This window comes from Pectinophora gossypiella, chromosome 24, assembly GCF_024362695.1.
Source record: "Pectinophora gossypiella chromosome 24, ilPecGoss1.1, whole genome shotgun sequence".
Lineage (NCBI taxonomy): Eukaryota > Metazoa > Arthropoda > Insecta > Lepidoptera > Gelechiidae > Pectinophora > Pectinophora gossypiella.
The window spans coordinates 10,523,656-10,540,331 of NC_065427.1; the positions used below are offsets into that span (position 1 = coordinate 10,523,656).

The following is a 16,676-nucleotide window of genomic DNA, read 5'->3' on the forward strand; positions in this document are numbered from 1 at the left end:
TCACACAGCCACAGCTCTGAAAGTTTAGAAGAAATAAAATACCTACTGCACTATGAAAATTTTTGCTATGTGATAGTGTACCTACAAACCTTCTCTAATTAGCAGAGCTGTCACCTGCAGGCCAAGGCTTCATGAAATCTGCTGCCGAGCTGGTTCTCCTCGGTCCTTCCGCCAAGTCGTCGAGTTTCTCCACATCATAGCGATCTTTACCCTTAATTGTTGTGACCTTGTAAGGACCTAGGAATTTAGGTTTTATCTTCATTCCAACTCCAAATTGCGTTCTTCTGATCGCCACCAGATCTCCAACTGAATACTTTTGGCTTGCTTTTCTCTTCCTATTGAATGTTCTTGCATTTTCCTCTTGAATTTTTAATATTTGCTGTTTCGCTTTCTCTCTTAAATCTTCTCTATTTATAAAGTAATTTTCTATTTCCTCTTCTTTCAACAATCTACATAATTCTATGTCTTCCCTATTCTTCATCTTCACACCAGTCAGTAACTCAAAAGGAGACATGCCAATGCTTCTCTGGTAGGTACTATTGAGACATCTTTGTATTTTACTGACATGCTTGTACCATAGAGTAGGGTCTTCTATGCAATATTTAGTGAGTACGGATATGATGGTCCTGTGCATCCTCTCAACCTGTCCATTTCCTCTAGGTATGCCCGTTGTGATGGTGATATGCTGGATGCCTTCCTCTTTACAATAGTCTTGGAACTCACCACTAGTAAAAGCGGTTCCCCTGTCTGACACTATCCTAGTAGGGTTTCCAAATGTTTCTTGATGAATCTTTAGTTTCTCTATCGTCTCTCTGCTTGTGGTACTTTTAGTAGGGAAAATCCATGTGAATTTTGTAAAAGCGTCCACAATAGTGAGTATGTGATTATACTGTTTCTTTGTAGTCGTCATAGGTCCAAGGTGATCTACATGTAGGGTATGTAGTGGTACATTTTCCTTGTCTATAGGGTTCAGCCATCCCTCTTGCTTCCCTTCTTTTCGGTTTGCTAGTAAACAAGGAACACATGTGATGATAAAATTCTCAACTTTCTTCTCTAAATTAGAAATGTGGTAGTCCTTACTGATGAGACTCATCATTTTTGTTTTTGCGAAGTGACCATTTTCATGTGCTCTTTTAATTATCTCACTTTCTAAACTCTTCGGAATTACCAACTTCTTTTCTTGTCCTTTATACAGTAGTCCATTATCTAGACAATAATCTTCAAAAGACTGAGACTTCAAAATTTCTTTTATGGCTTTTAAACCTTCATCATTATCTTGCGAATATAGTATGCTGTCATGAAGATCAGAAAATATCATCCCCACATAAGGTACCCTGCTCAATGCGTCGACATGGCGCATTTTCTGGCCTTCACGGTGCACCACTTCAAAATCATAGTCTTGTAATAAAATTATCCATCTAGCCACCCTGGTGGACATTGCCAAGTCTTTCTTCTTTATTGTCATTTCAAATGCCTTACAATCTGTAACAACTTTAAAGTGTATACCAAACAAATAATGTCGAAACTTTTTGATTCCTTCAACTATAGCCAATGCTTCCAATTCGTAGCTGCTATATTTGCTTTCTGCATCGCTGGTCTTCCGGCTTAGATAGTGTACTGGATGCAATTGTCCATCTTCTGGATCCCTTTGCATTAAAATTGCTGAATATGCAATGCTTGAAGCATCCGTGTGAACTTCAGTTTCTTTTCTTGGGTCAAAGATTTTTAAGACTGGATTTGTTACCAACGCTTCCTTTAATGTGATGAAACTCTTTCTATGCTCATCACTAAACTCAAATTGAACATTCTTCTTTAATAAGTCTGTTAATGGCTTCGCCACAATGGCAAAATTCTCCACAAACTTCCTGAAATATGAGCATAATCCAACAAAGCTGTGCAGCTGTTTTAAATCTTTTGGCTCTGGATATCTCCTGACTACCTGCGTCTTCTCGGGCGATGGTCGTATCTCTCCACATCCAATAACATGCCCCAAGTATTCAACACTCTTCACCACAAGCTGACTCTTTTTCCAATTAATATCCAGGCCATATTCGGAAGCTCTTCTCAACACTCGTTCCAACCGCTGCACCGCTTGTTGTTCATCCTCTGCTGGAATTAAAATATCGTCAATGAATACCAGAACAATGCCCTCCTCAATCAGATCACGAAATATTATATTTATGAAGCGTGTAAACACCTTCGGACATGTGGCAATACCAAATGGTGCCTTTAGGAATTCGTACTGTCCATTCATAGTTACAAACGATGTGTACTCTATTGAATCTTCATGCACACCAAGGTGAAAATAACCATTTTTTAAATCCAAAGCACTAAAGATCGTTGCATTATGACATTTATCCAGCAAGTTATCAATCAATGGCAGAGGATATTGATCCTTGACCATTTTTTGGTTTAGTTTCCTGTAATCAACGCAGACCCTCAAGCTGCCATCTTTCTTACGTACCAACACCAATGGGCTAGAATATTCAGATGTACTTACGCGGATAATTCCATCCTGTAACCACTGTTTTACTTGAGCATCAATTTCAATCTGTTCCTTTAACGCCACACGACGCGGTCGCTGCGCTACAGGGATATCATCTTTCAGGTGTAGTTTGAGCTTGATGGGAGCTTCCCTCGTCTTTACCGGTTGATATGACGTCACCAACTCACCCACTGCTCGCTGCACTCCCGGCGACACCTCACGTCCTATAATGTCAAAATCAGACACAACACATGCAACACATTGCAACCAATTTTCGTTTTCAAGCATAAAATATACATCCGAGCCATCCATTACCATAACTGTGTGCTGTAAAAATTGTTGCCCAATGATAACAGAACAAGGTATAGCGTTATTTTGCACTATATAAAACGTAATGTCTCTATAACAGACGTCGTCCACAGACACTGATGTTATTATTTGCCCAAGCGCACGAATTCTCGTCGAGCCGAGTCCCGTCAACACCACGTCACAGTCATCGTATTTGCACCCAGTTAAGCTTTTATAGCACTGCCACGACATTAGATTAACATCACTGCCGGTATCAATAAGCGCACTCAGTTCCTTACCAGCAATTTTCATTATTTTCATAGGTTTTCTTGTACCCGTCATGCGTTTATCGACGCTCAGTACATCACCTGTTGTTGACGTGTAGTCGCCATCTTGTTTGCCATTGTCAAATGACACTTCACGGTTGCGTTCCGTTTCACAATATAAAGTTGACGTCTCGTTATCAAATGTCACTTCAGGGTTACGTTCCGCTTCGCAATATAAAGTTGACGTTCGTCTATTTCCCATTTCTGCCACCGAGAAAGAGCGATGTCGCTGCTGTGCCGCAGTACCGCCAACTTGACGATTTCGCTCACGCCCTCTCTGATTTTCAAACTTGCCCGCCGCCGCTTGGACTCCAATTCCGGTGTTTGCTGTCGCGCTCGCGCCGCCGCCATTGCTCGATTCCGCCATTTTGCACTGAGATGACGAATGTCCGAATGAACCGCATCGAAAGCACTTCGAACCCTTGTTTCTATGAGGACAATCCACTGATAAATGCCCATTATCGCCGCAATTGAAGCATTTTCTTCCATCTAGGTAGTGTCCTTGCCGGGGCTGCGCCGATGGTTGTGGTCGCATACCGCCGCCGTCACTTCTTCTGTCGTCGTGTTTCATTTTCTCCTTTATACTCTCATAAATCTTCAATTTTTCTTTCAGCTCGCCGTACGTGGAGACACCATAAAGCATTATTTTGTTGGTTTCCTTGTCAATAATGCCATCGACTATGTATTGTACAGCCACGTAGTCTGCCATTTTGCCGCGCCGTCCAAGTTCTTTCATTACCAACATATAATCGAGACAGCTTTCATCTCGTCTCTTTTTCCTCGCGGTCATTATTTCATGTACTTTCTTCACGTCCATTTTATCGGGAAACTCTTTCAACAGCGCCGCCTTTAGGTTCTCCCATGATTTATGAGGTCGTTCCGATTTTATCCACAGCGCCGCCGTTCCCGTTAGAGCCCGCCGTGCCACTAATAATTTCTGCAATGGTGACCACGAAAATATTTCCGCGTTATCTTCCAGGTCTTCTATGAAATTTGACACCGTATAATCTCCATCTTGGCCGTTGAATGTAGGCACAAGTTCGGCCGTCATGAAAAGCATTTTGCTCCCAAAATTGACATCCTCTTTAATGCCGTCGTCGTTAACGCGTTGCTGGTCTTTAGACATGTTGGACAAGTGATGAAAACGCCTTTTCGTCGTCGTCGTTCGTCGTAAAATCGCCTTTTCGCCGTTTTCACCCACGCCGCCACGTGCCACGCCACGCCCAACCTCAAACCGCAATACTGTTCTTCAATCCCGTACGAGCCCCCAATTTGTAGAAATTGAGGTTGGGTAAAACAAATAAAATCCGTCAAGTTCACTGAGACACTGAGTTTATTATTATTTTCCACTATTTTAAACTATTTTTAACAGAAATATTCACTATCTCACACACGTCGTCCGTCACACACCATTCGCCATTTCCCCTTCCTTCTCTCCTTTCCCCTCTCATGCCATCTCACTCACATCATCTCACTCACACACAATCTGTACCGTTCGTTCCATCGTCCCAGTCATCCTACATACATACATGCAAACATACTATAGTCTTATAGTGAACACCAAGAAGGCGCGTTTTTGAAAAATCACTTTCTGATGAACACACACGTATCACATTATACTCACACACATACACACATATATTCCATTATACAAACACACACACACGCACACATCACATTGCCAAATTCAAATTCAAAAATATCTTTATTCAGTAGGTAACATAGTTACACTTTGAATCGTCAATTTTTACATAACGAACGTCTCATCCGCCTAAAACTACTGCAGCTTCTCACAACCTGTATAGCCGGGGAAAAGAAGCTGCAAGAAAAACCTCGGCACAGGGCCCTAGACGTTCTTTAAAAAAATAAAAATGAACATAAAAGATTGGTATACAATTGAGTAATTTAGCTGCCTAATATCAGTGCTCAGACAGTTAATCCCATGCATTCATATCTTCTAAATAATCACTAACTTTATAATAACCTTTTTTGTAAAGTTTTTGTTTAACTACTGTCTTAAAACAGTTGAAAGGCAAATTTTGAATGTCAATGGGAATCTTATTGTAAAAACGTATACATGTCTAATGTGTTATGTGATGTCTGCGCACACATCACCTTACTCTCTCTCTCTCTCACACACACACACTTAGAATGTGAATCTGTGTGTATAATGGGATACGTAATTACTTTGTGACCCCTATTTGGTCAGGACATTACAGGCTGATCACCAGATTGTCCGTTAGTAAGATGATCCGTGCTTCGGAAGGCACGTTAAGCCGTTGGTCCCGGTTACTACTTACTGATGTAAGTACGTAGTCGTTACATGAGCCATGTCAGAGGCCTTTGGCGGCTCAATAAAAACCCTGACACCAGGGTTGACGAGGTTGGTAATCGACCTCATAACCCACACGATAGAAGGAGATTGACGTAAAGCTAATTATTTTTCTCGATTTGTTGCAGGTATGAAATGGACTAATGGATTGGATGTGGTGATAATGGAAGTATTAGTAATTCGTAATCACAACCACACTCGGACACTTTAAATAAAACCTCGTTTTACACAGACACTACACATTGACGTTATCGTACACGCGCATCTGTGTGTGTGACGTCTGACGTCAGACGATGGAACATAGATTTTACCTCAAACGCGATTAGGCGCTGAATTGGCAACTTACTGATGTAAGTAAGTAGTCGTTACATGAGCCATGTCAGGGGCCTTTGGCGACTCAATAATAACCGCGACACCAGGGTTGATGAGGTTGGTACTCCACCTTACAACCCACACGATAGAAGAAGAAGACTTTGTTCCTGTGGTACGGTCACGAGCATTATCTATACACTTTGGTACCATGTCACATTAACTTTTTTGACAAATTGAACTGTAAGTCTCACTGAATGTCAAATATGTTAGTGCGACAGTCCTAAAGTGGGTACATTATATTGCTTACGACTGTACACCAGCTGGCTTCGTAAACGAGGGTCCCGGTTCGACCCCCGGCATCGGATTGCACCAATGAGTTATTGGATTAGTTGGCGCGACCATTATAGACGGCGATACGGCTCACCTATCACGTTGGTCTCACAGAAAGCTCGGTGAGGTGTGGGTACTTAGTTCATCTTGCAATGGATGTACCTCTGACTACCCCAATTGGGATATAGTCGCGAACTTATGTATGAGACACGTGTGGTAATGGAGTAAGGAACTTAGAACTCAATTTATTGTTCATAAGAATAACTTGTTAACCACATTCTTGGTACTAATTACTTCTTAATAACTTGGCTATTAGCTAACAATGTTATGCTTTATCAGTAGTTTATTTATCACTCTGGGAGTTACCTTCACGGTACGATCTTTTAGGTGTAGGCAGAGAGGACGAAATCGGGAATAAAGTCGTGGGGGTTAAAAAGGCCATATTAAAGTAATTAATTTAAAAAAGCAACTTGCGCTGTTTAAAATTTTAAGTTTTTATTTTAATAATTATTAACTTTATTTCATTATTATTATTATTATTATTATTTTTTCATTGTAATAACTTTTAATTTTACCCCCGCCGGTTGATTGAGCGGAGGCCTGTGCCCAGCAGTGGGACGTATATAGGCTGTTTATGTTATGTTTTAACTTTTAATTTTAATATATGGGACATAATTATATCTTACAATATGGGTACTTACCTGAAATAAATGCATTTTATTTTTATTTTATTATTTAAAAGTAATTGCTACAAATGACAAACATCAATATCTAACATAAATTTTTTAAAGTTTACGCGGTTATTATCATAATTTAAACATATTAATAACGGGTTCTTACCGCGTTTAAAGCAGGGATATGAGACTCCCGATATTTCGATACTGTTGCAAGTGCTATTAGGATGACTGATGAGATTGGAGTGGAATGGATCCATAATTTTCTACGGGCAGACATATCTGTCTACCCTTTTTCTTTGTCACAGTGTCGAAATATCGGGAGTCTCATATCCCTGCTTTAAACGCGGTAAGAACCCGTTATTATGTGGTTTAATATATAACATAATATAATTATCTTCTTTCTTTGAAAATAACACAGCCTGCGTGGTCTAGTGGTTAGAGCGTTAGGCTCAAGATCTGGAGGTCCGGGTTCGATTCCCGATGGGGACATTGTCGAAATAACTTTGTGAGACTGTCCTTTGTTTGGTAAGGAGTTTTCAGGCTTGAATCACCTGATTGTCCGAAAAAGTAAGATGATTCCGTGCTTCGGAGGGCACGTTAAGCCGTTGGTTCCGACTATTAGCCGTAAAAACACCTCCACCAACCCGCATTGGAGCAGCGTGGTGGAGTATGCTCCATACCCCCTCCGGTTGATTGAGGGGAGGCCTGTGCCCAGCAGTGGGACGTATATAGACCGGTTATGTCTTTGAAAATTGTTTTATTTTTAAGTTTTCAAGATAACTTGCTTCAATGTTTCGTTTTTACTCAATACGATTTTTTTATCAAGCAATAATTATTTTCATACATGCCTCTACCGATACTCTTTTGAATAATTATATATGTACATGGTTTTTGGTGAACGTAGCCTGGATATATTGAGAGTTATTGAGGACCGAAGAGGCAAGATGATTGGACACTTAATTAGACACGACGAATTTATTAAAAACGTCATAGAAGGGAAGCTACAAGGAAAGAGAGGAAGGGGAAGACCAAGAAGAGCTTACATGGAACAGATTAAAGAGGTGAACGTCGTGTCTTATAAGGAAGTGAAAGAATTGACCTTTGATAGACAATAATGGAGAATTTTTTGTATAACACTGGTGCTGATTTCAGTGCATACCACCTGTCATTTTCTTATCCGCCGAAAAGGAAAAAGACGGGCAATCGACAGGCATTACCTTTATGGAACGCACGTCAATTTTAGGCACAAATCTAAAACAACTATAAAAAAATTGCATTGGCCAAGAACCCGACTTATTAAGTTGACAGCACACATCAAACAGTTTGCATACCAACAAGATACCTCTTTGATTCGTTCGGATTATTCTTTCGTCCATTCATTGTCATTTTAAAATTTACAAAAAATCATCCGTCCCTTTCCTTTTCGGCGGATAACAAAATGATAGGTATAACTTAAAGTGACTAGTTACTTATTTGTACCTGTCTGAGAATTGATATAAGGCAGCTAAATTACTTAATTGTATGAAAATATATTATGTTTATTTTTTTAAAGAACATCTAGGGTTCTGTGCCGAGGTTTTTCTTGCAGCTTCTTTTCCCCGGCTATACAGGTTGTGAGACTGCAGTAGTTTTAGGCGGATGAGACGTTCGTTACGTAAAAATTGACGATTCAAAGTGTAAATATGTTACCTACTGAATAAAGATATTTTTGAATTTTAAGTAAATAAGTAAGCACAGGTAGGATCGACTATCATTTATTAATAGACAAAGCCGAATCAACCAAGGAATCCGGAGTTCATACCACCGCCCGCGCCATACTGGCTACCCCCTTGTCCGTACTGTCCGAACCCTGAGGATCCACCGGCTCCGGAGCCATACTGAGAGCCGCCCCCTGAGGCGTGCCCTGAAGACGTGTGCGCGTCAGTGATCTGAAACAGAAAAAGCTGGTTGAGAAATTCTTCCTAAATAACATAAGTTCACCACTATATTCCAATTGGGGTAGGCACAGGTGCATCCATCGCAAGATGAACTAAGTACCCACACTTCACCGAGCTTTCTGTTAGACCAACATGATAGGTGGTGAGCCAACTGCACTTTTGACCGCGGTTCGAAGTAGTGCTCCCCGTTTGAGAAGCAAGTCGTTGGATCACAGAACCACAGTGCCTTTTTCTTGATGAATTTAATTAACCGCATATTGGTGGTAATTCCTGTAAATACCATCTAATTTTATTTTAAGTTATATCTGTCATTTTCTTATCCGCCGAAAAGGAAAAGGACGGGTAATCGACAAGCGTAAAATTTATGGAACACACGTCAATTTTAAGGACAAATCTAAAACAACCGTCTAAAAATTTTACATCAGTCAATAACCCGACACAGGTAAGTAGACAGCATGTCAAACGGATTGCATACCAGCGACATACCTTTTTGATTCGCCCGGGTTATTCATTCATTTACTCATTCTTCCTAAAATTAAGAGCTGTGAATCATCCGTCCCTTTCCTTTTCGACGGATATGAAAATGACGGATATAACTTAAAATTAGGCGGTGTCTGCAGGAATCGGGGCCATTATCACTTACCTGAGTGAAGCTAGAGTCATGGTGACCACTATCGAATCCTCCTTGGCTGGCGCCCCCCTGGTAGCCACCTTGGCTGTAACCACCACCCCCACCAGCCCCATACTGGCCACCCCCACTCTGGTACCCACTGCCCATCATACCGCCGCCCAAACCAATCCCCGCGCCCATCATGGGGCCAAACGGCTTAGCCTGGACGGCTACCGCCAGCACTGCGATTGTCAGGATCTGTAAAAAAAACACCACGGCTATATTCCCAATCGGGGTGGGCAGAGTATGGTGGTCGGACTACAAATAAGTAAAATTTCCTTAAGTAATGATAATCATAAACATATTCGTAACATAAACAGTCTATATACGTCCCACTGCGGAGGGGGGTATGAAGCATACTCCACCACGCTGCTCCACTGCGGGTAGAGGTGTTTTTACGGCTAATAGCCCGGACCAACGGCTTGACGTGCCCTCCGAAGCACGGAATCATCTTACTTTTTCAGACAATCAGGTGATTCAAGCCTGAAAAGTCCTTACCAAACAAAGGACAATCTCACGAAGTGATTTCGAGTGTCCCTATCGGGAATCGAACCCGGACCTCAAGAGGGATAAATAAATGTAAGTTAAAAAAAACCCGTTATAAAAATGTTATTAAGTCTAATATAGGTCTAGTCTAGTATTTTATCTATCTATCTATAGGCTAGGTAAGCGTGATCCACCCTCAACCACATCGTCACTTACCATCAGGTGAGATTGTGGTCAAACGCGTGCCTATTTTAATTTAAAAAAAAAAAAACTTACCAGGAACTTCATGTCTTCACAATCTGACAACCGAACCAAAACTGACGACCGCCAGTCAATATATCGTTTTTATACAAAAATACTGATAAATATTACAAGTATATTAATGTTTTTTAAATGATATTAAATCGTTTTTTAAGCACCTGGCCTTCCCGCAAAGTTATTAATTACAACATTGACAATAGAAATTAATAGGAATTCTATTAATTATCACCTTTCCATTAAATCACATTATAGAAATATCCAGGAATTAGTTAATTTCTACCATAAACTTGTTATAGGTGACTATATTGTTGAATGTGCTATCTGGTTCTCGCTTCGAAATAAAATCGTCATTACTAGTTTTAGGTCTGAGCTTCTTTTTGATATGTTTACTGCAACCTACCCCCTATGTTTATCATAATTATAACATAAGTGGCGTGCATGCATGTTTTAATGTTATAGTCTAGTTTTACGTTACACTTAATTATCTAATTTCACGACTGTAACTAGTTATGTATGCCATAAATAAATAAATAAATAAATAAATAAATGAATGAATGAATGAATGAATGAATGCATGAATGAATGAATGAATGAATGAATAAATAAATAAATAAATAAATATGAAAATTCTATCCATAAACATTGGTACTGATTCCAGTAGGTACACACCATCAATTTTTTTCATTAAGTTATACCTGTCATTTTCTTATTCGCCGAAAAGGAAAGGGACAGGTAACCGACAGACATAAAATTTATGAAACACACGTCAATTTTAGGCAGAAATCTAAAACAACCGTCTAAAATTTTTACATTGGCCAATAACCCTATAGAATTGGGTCGTGTAGTAAGTTCAAGATAAATTAAGAAATTCTGATTATTAAATAAAGACAGATCTAAAACTAAAGAAAAACATTTTCTTTTTTCTATTGAATTTATTTGGTTCTCTATTTTTACTCATAAAATTTTATGTAATAATTTACCAAAAATAATTTACCATGACATAGTCCCCGCTATTAGCCGTAAAAACACCTCCATAAACCGGCATTGGAGCAGCGTGGTGGAGTATGCTCCATACGCCCTCCGGTTGATTGAGGGGAGGCCTGTGCCCAGCAGTGGGACGTATATAGTCTGTTTATATATGTTATGTATGTGAGGGAAATCGTCGACGGCAGTCACAGGACAGTCTTTCCATACAAACTTCAAAGAAATCTTTCGTTTTGACGTTTCGTAAAAAGTATCTTATTTGACCAAGTTGTTAAGTAGCATATTGGAGAGTTATTTTTACCTTACGAATAGGTTATCCCTTATCGCTTAGTAGAAAGGTGTATGAACCCACCTTATCACAAGATATCGCCTTGAATAGGTTACAATGTAGGTCACAATAGATAAACCATAATCTTTCTAAAGGATTATACATTCATACAACAGTTTTAAATACATACATACCTACATATAATGACGCCTGTAACTCCGAAGGGGTTAGCAGAACTGAATTAAACAGAAACTTTGCAAAAAAGGTTAGTGATTATTTAGAAGATATGAATGCATGGAATTAACTGTCTATGAACTGATTTTAGGCAGCTAAATTACTCATTTGTATAACAATATTTTATATATTTTTTTTAAAGAACGTCTAGGGCCCTGTGCCGAGGTTTTTCTTGCAGCTTCTTTTCCCCGGCTATACAGGTTGTGAGAAGCTGCAGTAGTTTTAGGCGGATGAGACGTTCGTTATGTAAAAATTGACGATTCAAAGTGTAACTATGTTACCTACTGAATAAAGATATTTTTGAATTTGAATTTGTCAGCGTTTCATTAATTTTTCATTCGTTTCACTCATTCGGAGGGTGTTTCATTCATTCATTCAATAAAAAGGAGTCACTAACAATTGAAGAGCGCCGGTTCGTTATTAGTTATTACCCATGAGTTATTAATTTATCTTAAGTGCAGTTTTCACTAACATAGTTGACTCGACCATTACGTATATAGACGGCGATACGGCTCACCTATCACGTTGGTCTAACAGAAAGCTCGGTGAGGCGTGGTACTTAGTTCTATGGATGTACCGCTGACTACCCCAATTGGGATATGGTCGTGAGCTTTTGTATGTGTCGTGACCAGATCTTAGAATTGATCATTTTATGATGTGCTCGATCATTTCGTGAAATGGTTATATAATGAACACAAAACGTTTATTTATTTATTTATAAAGTACAACCACATCATATATATTAAAACATTTTACATTTATAAGGTTACGGTATTGTGACTAATATATATGACAATTAGGGCGTACATAACTTATACAATTAAGGGTACTTAAGTATTTAAAAATAGAGTAATCAAACTTAAAAATTAGAAATTAGAAAGATATAAGTATATGTAAAAAAAAGTAAAATATAAGTAAGTAATTAATATCTGTTGAGCTTTAAATAATCTAAAATTTTTAAACGTTTAACGATATGAGCAACTAAATGCATGATTACTCCATGTTATGGCCAAACGTTGGCAAAAATAGTAACAAAATATCGTAAAAATAGTAACATCATCCACCGGTAGTGGCGCCAGTGTCGATTATATTTAAAACTTGATTGATATTATAATCGACGATTCTTTTGCACATAATTTTGAACCTAAGAAATTAATCGACTATTCGCATTTTTATTACACCACATAGCATGGACACCGCCTACATTAACGATATGGCCAAACGTTGATTGAAATATCCTTAAACTTTGACGTTTCAACGATATGGTCAGCTCAAGTTGGCCATTTAATTAAATATGACCATTTCATGAAACGGTTGAACACATCATGAAATGATCAATTCTACGATCTGGCCACGACATATGCATTCAATAATGGATTGGGCAGAGTCGTAAGTAATCTGAAGACAATTTGCAGCCACTTTTGGTATAAAGTCATATCATATCCATCTCAAGTTTAAGCGTGTTAACTATGTTCACAAAGTGATTTTTATGTTATTTCCCCACCGGGTTTTGACTCTGGGACCCCAAAGTGCGCCCAAAGCTCAACCACCGGACCACTGAGGCCGTTTATATTTGAGACCTAATGATTGTACCTAACATACGTCAAATGTTTGTACCTACCTTACTTAACCTGCTTTAACCTACTTACTTAATTCTTGATTTTTATAATTGTAATAGGGTAAATAACTTAGCCACTATTAGGTGGAGACTTGTAATTAGCCTTTAGTTATTGTCTGGTTATTATGTTAGAAAATGTATATGGCCGTAAGTCTTCCTCAAAATAAATAAATAAATAAATAAATACCTAATGATTGACATTTAAATTATCAATTTTATTTTATTTTAGTTTTAGTTTTTATTAATAAATGATAAATATATTTATTGATTTTATTTTCTTTAATTATTTGCATGTTATAATTTAAATAACTAAAAATGTAGACCAAATGTTAAATGCTGACCATATGCAAACTGTAATACCGTTTTTATTTCGAATAAATGATTATGAATTATGAGGACAGACAATCTCAAAGATTAATGTGCAGAACGGACTGTGTGCGAAATAGGAATGTCGCGTCTGTTCATATTTATCGCGAGGCCCTCCCTTTGTGTACAGAATTGGATGGGATAGACATCAACGGTATACAATTGTTGTATGTAGATATGTACAGTCATGAGCAATATCATGTAACTACTTTAGAACCCTGTCGCACTATCATGTTTGACATTTAATGAGACTGACGGTTTAATTTGACAGAAAAGTTAATGTGACATGGTTGCAAAGTGTATACATATTAGTACTCGTGACCTTATGTTGATTTTTGCAATTTGATGAAACTGATTATACGGTCTGGAGGTCCGGGTTCGATTCCCGATGGGGACATTGCCGAAATCACTTTGTGAGACTGTCCTATGTTTGATAAGGACTTTTCAGGCTTGAATCACCTGATTGTCTGAAAAAGAAAGATGATTCCGTGCTTCGGAGGGCACTTTAAGCCGTTGGTCCCGGTTATTAACCGTAAAAACACCTCCACTTACCCGCAGTGGAGCTGCATGGTGGAGTATGCTCCATACCCCCTCCGGTTGATTTAGGGGAGGCCTGTGCCCAGCAGTGGGACGTATATAGGTTCTCTGTATTATTATACCTACACATACATACAGACACGCATAAGATCACGCCTATTGTTCGTTAGGGTGGGCAGACACCACGGAATTCCACTTACTACAACCCTGACACACCATTTTCGCTCTGACTGATTATAGACATAAAATATTAAAAACCCTTACAAAATAGTACTTATAAAAGCGGCTTATTCTATCTGACATAATATTTCTATTTATTATAAAATATTCTATTCATATTGTTCTTCGTATATCGAAACAGATTCGGTTATCGAATCGACTCGTAAATTGTTTCCACTTCGATACGCCTGCGTTAATGTTTCGAGCAAAACATCACCCGCGGGGTTTGCTCTTCTGTTTGCGGTAGGCGCTTTCAGTTTAATTACAGTTTTGATAATGACGTTCCGATTTCGCTGTGGACTAATTAGTTCACATTATTGATTCATTTCAAAACCGCCAGTAAACAACATTTTGGTTGCGACATGATACTGTGCAAATATACTGGAATCGAATTTGTATGTAATTTTATGAGTCTATGCTTCGCTGGAAACTGATAGTCGCTTTAACAAACTGTTTTGTTAATGACACATTGGAAATGTTGTTTATCTATTTGTGAACATTGAAGCCCGGTACCGTACTTACCACTGAGCTATTAATTAATCTTAAGTGCAGTTTTCACTAACACAGTTTTCTCGACCTTTATAGACGGCGATACGGCTCACCTATCACGTTGGTCTAACAGAAAGCTCGGTGAGGTGTGGGTACTTAGTTCATCTTGCAATGGATGTACCTTACATAAACTGCCTATATACGTCCCACTGCTGGGCACAGGCCTCCCCTCAATCAACCGGAGGGGGTATGGAGCATACTCCACCACGCTGCTCCACTGCGGGTTGGTGGAGGTGTTTTTACGGCTAATAGCCGGGACCAACGGCTTAACGTGCCCTCCGAAGCACGGAATCATCTTACTTTTTTCGGATAATCAGGTGATTCAAGCCTGAAAAGTCCTTACCAAACAAAGGACAGTCTCACAAAGTGATTTCGACAATGTCCCCATCGGGAATCGAACCCGGACCTTCAGATCGTGAGCCTAACGCTCTAACCGCTAGACCACGGAGGCTGTTGATCGGTTTAGATATAGCAAGTATAAATACCTACTTTCAGAGAGAAAAACATATATTTTTTTGTACATTTCATTCCTGTGCCAATATTTCTGTATCTTTACTTCCGGTTTCCATTTGAAGACACTATCGCATTGGAATGTCGTGTTTTCAACCAGAATATTTGAAACGACAATAATATTAAATAATATCTCACTCCAAGGTGGCAGGTTCGAATCCAGTACGGGCCGAAAGCAATTTTCGAACTTGTTTTCGAATTCATGTTTGGATTTGGAACTTGAATCATTATCACGCGCTCAGCGGTGAAGGAAAACATCGTGAGGAAGGAGGTATGTGACCAAACCTGTATTGGGCTGGTTTTCCCTTCGCGGGTTGGAAGGTCCTGTCAAATCTTCAGGTTAGGTAAGCGGACCTTGTGAAAAACGAGATAATGCTAGGGAGATGATGAAACTCACGCCCGTAGTCCATAATGGCGTAGGCAGAGCGAGATGTGACCTAACCTGTATTGGGCTGGTTTTCCCTTCGCGGGTTGGAAGGTCAGACAGGCAGTCGCTTCTGTAAAAACCGGATAAGTCATACCTTAAACCTTACTTTGCGATGGATGTATCTCTGACTACCCCAATTGGGGACACGGTCGCGAGCTTATAATATGCGTATGTTATGTTTGGATCATAGATAAATAATGAATGAATGAATGAATGAATAATTATTTATTTCGGATTTGAAATCCATAGATGTTAGTAAGTACAAAGTAACTTAAACCTAATGTTAGTAACAGGTACATAAAACAAACAAAAGCAACAAAAATAAAATATGATAAATTTATCAGACCCGATTTTACCGGCGGACACCATATCCCGAAAATAATTGATATCTCGTGGTTTCCAGGATTAGTGCTCGGTTAATGGCAATACGGTCGCTCCATATTACATGCGACTTAAACATAGCTGGCGAGGAGTGGATGTATATACTAGACAGCTCTGCCTACCCCCTTTGGGGATACAGGCGTGATGTTATGTTACTTTTCATCATATACCATCACACAAGGTTTTTACTTATAATAATATTTAATAAATGTTAATCCCAAAAACCACATGAGGTGTTTTGTGAAATGGATCGTAACAAATTTGGTGAAAATATTACATTTAATGTTCGATTAGTGTTGGGACTTAAGTGTGAAAGATATTCGGTTATTTCCGGATATTTATAAAGATTATCGTTTCCGTCGAAGACCAAGAAGAGCTTACATGGAACAGATTCAAGTGAAGGCGAACGTCGTATTTTATAAGGAGGTGAAGGAATTGGTCTTTGATAGACAAGAATGGAGTATGCTACACTGACAAGA

General features: G+C 39.0%; 1 protein-coding gene and 1 long non-coding RNA gene across 2 annotated transcripts in view; one reads left to right on the forward strand and one right to left on the reverse strand.

Annotated features, from left to right (window-relative positions):
• LOC126377722 (calsyntenin-1) overlaps positions 1 to 16,676 on the forward strand; it is a 310,912-nt gene that overhangs the window by 97,827 nt on the left and 196,409 nt on the right. The gene's annotated exons all lie outside the window — the stretch shown is intronic.
• LOC126377769 (uncharacterized) lies at positions 1,770 to 3,276 on the reverse strand. Its single transcript, XR_007567985.1, has 3 exons — positions 2,801 to 3,276; positions 2,501 to 2,709; positions 1,770 to 2,109 (listed from the first exon to the last, which is right to left on the reverse strand). It is a non-coding gene; the product is annotated as an uncharacterized LOC126377769 (long non-coding RNA).